This window comes from Equus asinus, unplaced genomic scaffold (genome assembly GCF_041296235.1).
Source record: "Equus asinus isolate D_3611 breed Donkey unplaced genomic scaffold, EquAss-T2T_v2 contig_680, whole genome shotgun sequence".
Lineage (NCBI taxonomy): Eukaryota > Metazoa > Chordata > Mammalia > Perissodactyla > Equidae > Equus > Equus asinus.
In genome coordinates, this window is record NW_027225383.1 from 10,001 (window position 1) to 17,076 (window position 7,076).

Genomic DNA, 7,076 nt, shown 5'->3' on the forward strand with positions numbered 1-7,076 from the left:
CGCGCGCAGCTCACGGGGGCTCGGCCCCGCCACGGCCAGGGCTCTCCCGCACACGGCGCCAGCGTCCCGCGCCGGGCGCCTGGCGCGCGGGCCCCACCCGACCGGAGCCGAGAGCACTTCGCCCGGGCCACCACCGGCTCGGTGGCCGGAGGCGACACCCGCACGGCGAGGCCCACTTCGGTCCCGGCCGGTGGGCGGCGCGGCCAGGCGTCTGCCCGGGCGGGGGAGCACCGGGGGCAGCGGGGAGCGCGGCGCGCGCCTCGACGGAGGGAGCACGGGCTCGCGGGAAGGCTCCCGGGGACGGCCTCGGGCGCGGACGGGCCACCAGGAAAACACACGCGGGATCCCACCGCCAACGACACGCGAGGGCGGTCCCACGACGCCTGGGACGCCGGCCGGCCTCAGCCACCCCTCGGCCTCCCGCGGGCCCGGCCCCACCGCCGGGGCCTACGTGAGGCGCCCCCGCCGCCGGGGGCCGCCCCGTCCACCCAGCCACCCGTCTGCCTGTCTGGTCTGCTCCGGGGCCCACGTCCCGAGGGAACGCGCCCGAGAGCGGCGGCGGCCCCCACCCATGCCCGCACGCCACCACCGGCTGCGGCTCGGGACGGGAGCGAGCGGAGAGCCAGCCGCTCGCGGCGGGGCGGAGCCCGGACGGGGCCGGGCCCTCTCCCCGCCCCAGCGCGCGACGGGAGAACCACGCGCACGCTCGCGCACACGCGCGGCCCCGCGCCCGACGACGGCCCGGCCGGGCGTGACCCTCCCCCGACTCGGAGGGGGGAGGCGCCGGCCGCGGTAGGCAAAGAGCAGCTCTGCCCACGCGCCACGGTGGTGGCATCCGTGGCTACTACGCGCAAAGGAGGGGCGGCGGCTGGGGGGTCCGGTACCCCAAGGCACCCTCTCGGATCGCTAGAGAAGGCTTTCTCGCCGAGGGCGTGTCGCCCCCGCCCATCGTCCGCCATCGGGCCCACCAAGGCGCTTACAGACACCATGGCCACGCAACGCAGGAGGGGTCTGCGGTAGAGGTAAGGCCTAGAGCAAGTCGGAGCGTCCGTGGTCAGGGCCGCGAGCCCGCGCTGCCCCGGGCTCGCCATCTCTGGCCACACTGGGCTTAGCTAGGGATCTACAAGGCCCCTGTGCGGCTCCCAAGTCAGTGCCTCCCTCAGGCCGAGAGACCAAGGGAGGCAGAGACTGGGACGGAGGTGCCGATCAAACAGCACCTCCCAACCAAAGAGCCAGCGCCACGCCGCTGGCTCGGCCCGCCACGGTCACTCCCACACCCGCGGGGAAACCCCAGCAAGGGGAACGCGCGGGCACGCGCCCGAGCCTGCCCGCCCCCACACGGCACGCCGTGGGGGGCGACGAGGCACCCGTCCCCCCCCGAGGGGGACGAGGGGCACGCCTCCCTTACCGACTCGAACCCCCCCGCTCCTCAGACACACCAGCGCAGTGGTTACCTGAGGAGGCCGACGGGAACAGGGAACGACACCGCCACTCGGCCTCGGGCGCCTGAGGGACGACCTGGAACGCTCCAGGGGCACCGCCAACGGCCTGGGGAACGCGCTCACGCGCCCGGGAAGGCGCGCGGCGCGGCGGCAACACGGCCCGCCCCACCGCGGGGAGGGCCGCCCGCGAGACACAGCCAAGAGGCACAGGCAGAGCATCCGCCGCGTCACGGAGACCCCGACACCGCCCACGCCACGAGGCACGGGGCGGGGGAGCGAGGTCGGGCCGGATTCCGCACCCCTGCCGCCTCCCACACGCCACTCGCAGCGGGGAGAACGGGCGAGGGGACCCGCGGGCAGAGCGAGAAGAGCGGTCCCGTTCGCCATGAACGTCCGTCCCTCGTCTGGCACGGCTTAGGCCCGGCCCGGGAGAGCACAGCATCACCACATCGGTCGGCAGCATAACGCGAGGGACCCCCGAGCAAGGGAAGGCCGGCGAGGACAGCGAGCGGAGGAGCCTGCTTCAGCCTCACCGACCCCTCTCTCCTCCAGCAAGCGCGGGCGACGACCCCAGGACGAGAACGCCTGACACGCACTGGCACCGGAGCCGGTGGGATGGGGTAAGTCGCGACCGCACCCGGGTGCCGGCGGCAGGGAGTGCACGTGGTAGAGGACCCCCGCGCCCCTAACCCCGCCGCCCTCGGGTACCAGAGACCGGAGGTGGCACCACGGTCGTGGGGGGCCTGGAACGCACAAGAGCCGGCGCGCAGGCCCCAGCGGGCGGCTCAAGCGGCGGGGGTGGAAACGGGCGTCCGGTTCTCGGCCAGAGCCCGGAGCCCTCCCCGCACACGCATCCAGGCACCCGGAAGCTCTCGGGCGACTGTCACCCGAGCAGAGCGTGTCAGCACTTATCTGGCGGCACAAAACCACCCATTCGGGGGCAAGAATCGCCGCGCCCGGAGACGGGGCCCACCCACGGATCACCAGGGGAACCCCTGGATCACGGCCACGGCCACCAGACCCCAAGCACGACCCCATCGCCACCAGGCCCGGAGCACCCGGGGCCATCTGGTCGACCCCAGAAGCGTGGCGGCAGGGGGAGCCGGGGACAGCCTCCCCGGGCCGCCCGCGCGGGCCGGGACCGGTCGGTCCCTCCCTCTGAGTCGCCGGGTCAGGACTTAGAAAAGAATTCCGCGGAGGCGCCTCCGGCGACCGGGCCCGGGGCGGGACCGTGGCTCCCGTCCCTCAGCCGGGGCTCCACCTACGCCTCGAGCCGGCCCCCTCCCGCCTCCGGACAAAGACGCGACCCGCGAAACTCGGAGAGAGAAGTCCGGTCCGACGGCCCCGGACCCACCCCGGGCACGCGTCCGGGCCGGGGACGCCCTCCCCGGCCCGCCCTCGAGGGCTCCCGGGGCCGGTCCACGCTCTTCTCCAGGGCGGGACTTGGAAAAAAAAACTGCCACGGAGGAGGAGGCATCCGAGGACCGGGCCCGGTCCCCACCGCCAGAGCCGGTCGACTCGGAAGACCAGTGGGGAAAAGGCCAGCCCGGCGGCCGAGCCCGTCGCGCCCTCCACGGGCCTCCCCCGCAAGGCCCCGGCCGGTCGCCCACCTCCGGAGCGGGGCGCGGAAAGGGGATCGGCGACGCGGAAGGCCCGACCACCGGGCCGCCCTCGGGACGACGGCCGGGCACGGGACGAGCTCCCTCGCCCGTTCCCCCGCGGCGGCCCCCCACCCCCTCCCGGGGACGGAGGGGCACCGGCGGCTGCTGGTCGACCCGTCCGGGAGGCCCCACACCCCGGCCGGCACCGGGCGGCGCGGCGACAGCCACCTCCCTCAGTAGCCTGCACCTCCAATCTCCGGCGAGCGGGCGTCGCGCTCACGCCCCGGCGCCACCGGGCCAGATCCCGCCAGCGACGCCGGCCTCCCGGGACTCTGCCTCGGTCACCGCGGCCGAGTCCCGTCCCTTGGCCCGCGTCGCCGGAGCTCCGGAGGAAAGAGACGATATAAAAGCGGCCGCCAGGTGGCACCCGGCGACCGACGACCGCCTCAGCGGGACGGAGCCGGAGCGCGGGCCCGCCGGGGGAGCACAGCCGGGCCGCCGGGCCGGCCCGATCCCGTCCCGGAGCCCCCTCGGACCCAGCCTCCCGGCCCAGTGCGGCCCCGGGGCGTCCGCCCGCGGGCTCCCGGCCGCCAAGGCGCAGCCCCAGCCGCAGGAGGGGGACTCGGGAAAGGTTTCTCGGGCGATCACCGGGAAGGGGAAGGGGAGAGTTCCCCCCAGAGAGGCCAGGGGGCGGCCCGGGCCGGGCTGGGCCGGTGCGGCCGGGAGGCCGCCGCTTCCCGGAGCGGCTGGAGCGCCCCCGGGGTTCCCGGGAGGACTTAGAAAATCAGGGCGGGCGGGGACGGTCAAACCGAAACCAGGCACGTCATCCGAGAAGGACCGTGATGACGGGAGGAGGAAAGCTTTCCAGTCCAGAGGGCCTGTCGAAGGCAGGCGGAGAGTCTACCCGCTGAAACTGACGAAGATGGGCAAAAGAAGCTAGCTCAGGCGCCGACATTTAAGGAAATAAAAAAAAAAAAGCACGAGGGCGTGGAGAAATGGGGAAAAATCAACACTGAGAAATCTACCCTCTGAAACCGACGAAGATGGGCAACAGGGGCTAGCTCAGGTGGCAATTTTTAAGGAAAAATGAAAGGAAGTGCGTGGAGACCTGGGGAAAAAGCAACACGGAGAAATCTACCCTCTAGAACTGAGAAAGAAGCGCAACAGAGGCTAGCTCAGGTGGCAATCTTTAAGCAAAAAAAATAAGATAAAAAAATACAATGGCGAGGAGACCCGGTGAAAAAGCAACCCTGAAAAAGGTACCCTCTGAAACTGAGGAAGCAGGGCAACAGTGCCTAGCTCAGGTGACAATCTTTAAGCAAAAGAAACACACAAGGGCGTGGGGAGCTGGCGAAAAGGCAACACTGAGAAATCCACCCTCTGAAACGGACGAAGATGGGCAACAGAGGCTAGCTCAGGTGGCAATCTTTAAGCAAAAGAAACACACAAGGGCGTGGAGACCTGGGGAAAAAGCAACACGGAGAAATCCACCCTCTGAAACTGAGGAAGATGGGCAAGAGAGGCTACCTCAGGTGGCAATCCTTAAGCAAAAACAAAGCACAAAGGCGTGGAGCCCTGGGGACAAAGCAACCCTGAAATATCTACCCTCTGAAACTGAGGAACATGGGCAAGAGAGGCTAGCTCAGGTGGCACTCGTTAAGCAAAAACAAAACACAAAGGCGTGGAGACCTGGGGAAAAAGCAACCCTGAAATATCTACCCTCTGAAACTGAGGAAGATGGGCAAGAGAGGCTGGCTTCAGGTGGCAATCTTTAAGCAAAAGAAACACACAAGGGCGTGGAGGCCTGGGGAAAAGCAACACGGAGAAATCCACCCTCTGAAACTGAGGAAGATGGGCAAGAGAGGCTACCTCAGGTGGCAATCCTTAAGCAAAAACAAAGCACAAGGCGTGGAGCCCTGGGGACAAAGCAACCCTGAAATATCTACCCTCTGAAACTGAGGAACATGGGCAAGAGAGGCTAGCTCAGGTGGCACTCGTTAAGCAAAAACAAAACACAAAGGCGTGGAGACCTGGGGAAAAAGCAACCCTGAAATATCTACCCTCTGAAACTGAGGAAGATGGGCAAGAGAGGCTGGCTTCAGGTGGCAATCTTTAAGCAAAAGAAACACACAAGGGCGTGGAGGCCTGGGGAAAAAGCAACACGGAGAAATCCACCCTCTGAAACTGAGGGACATGGGCAAAAGAAGCTAGCTCAGGTGCAACCTTTAAGCAGAAAAAAACACAAGGGCGTGCAGGACCTGGCAAAAAAGCAACAGTGAGAAATCTACCCTCTGAAACCGACGAAGATGGGCAACAGAGGCTAGCTCAGGTGGCAATCTTTAAGCAAAAGAAACACACAAGGCCGTGGGGAGCTGGCGAAAAGGCAACACTGAGAAATCCACCCTCTGAAACGGACGAAGATGGGCAACAGAGGCTAGCTCAGGTGGCAATCGTTAAGCAAAAGAAACACACAAGGGCGTGGAGGCCTGGGGAAAAAGCAACACGGAGAAATCCACCCTCTGAAACTGAGGGACATGGGCAAAAGAAGCTAGCTCAGGTTGCAACCTTTAAGCAGAAAAAAAACACAAGGGCGTGCAGACCTGGCAAAAAAGCCACAGTGAGAAATCTACCCTCTGAAACCGACGAAGATGGACAACAGAGGCTAGCTCAGGTGGCAATTTTTAAGGAAAAATAAAAGGAAGTGCGTGGAGACCTGGGGAAAAAGCAACACGGAGAAATCTACCCTCTAGAACTGAGCAAGAAGCGCAACAGAGGCTAGCTCAGGTGGCAATCTTTAAGCAAAAAAAATAAGATAAAAAAATACAATGGCGAGGAGACCCGGTCAAAAAGCAACCCTGAAAAAGGTACCCTCTGAAACTGAGGAAGCAGGGCAACAGTGCCTAGCTCAGGTGACAATCTTTAAGCAAAAGAAACACACAAGGGCGTGGGGAGCTGGCGAAAAGGCAACACTGAGAAATCCACCCTCTGAAACGGACGAAGATGGGCAACAGAGGGCTAGCTCAGGTGGCAATCTTTAAGCAAAAGAAACACACAAGGGCGTGGAGACCTGGGGAAAAAGCAACACGGAGAAATCCACCCTCTGAAACTGAGGAAGATGGGCAAGAGAGGCTACCTCAGGTGGCAATCCTTAAGCAAAAACAAAGCACAAAGGCGTGGAGCCCTGGGGACAAAGCAACCCTGAAATATCTACCCTCTGAAACTGAGGAACATGGGCAAGAGAGGCTAGCTCAGGTGGCACTCGTTAAGCAAAAACAAAACACAAAGGCGTGGAGACCTGGGGAAAAAGCAACCCTGAAATATCTACCCTCTGAAACTGAGGAAGATGGGCAAGAGAGGCTGGCTTCAGGTGGCAAACGTTAAGCAAAAGAAACACACAAGGGCGTGGAGACCTGGGGAAGCAGCAACACGGAGATATCGACCCTCTGAAACTCAGGAAGATGGGCAAGAGAGGCTAGCTCAGGTGGCAATCGTTAAGCAAAAACAAAACCCAAAGGCGTGGAGACCTGGGGAAAAAGCAACCCTGAAATATCTACCCTCTGAAACTGAGGAAGATGGGCAAGAGAGGCTGGCTTCAGGTGGCAATCTTTAAGCAAAAGAAACACACAAGGGCGTGGGGAGCTGGGGAAAAGGCAACACTGAGAAATCCACCCTCTGAAACGGACGAAGATGGGCAACAGAGGCTAGCTCAGGTGGCAATCGTTAAGCAAAAGAAACACACAAGGGCGTGGAGGCCTGGGGAAAAAGCAACACGGAGAAATCCACCCTCTGAAACTGAGGGACATGGGCAAAAGAAGCTAGCTCAGGTTGCAACCTTTAAGCAGAAAAAAAACACAAGGGCGTGCAGACCTGGCAAAAAAGCCACAGTGAGAAATCTACCCTCTGAAACCGACGAAGATGGACAACAGAGGCTAGCTCAGGTGGCAATTTTTAAGGAAAAATAAAAGGAAGTGCGTGGGAGACCTGGGGAAAAAGCAACACGGAGAAATCTACCCTCTAGAACTGAGCAAGAAGC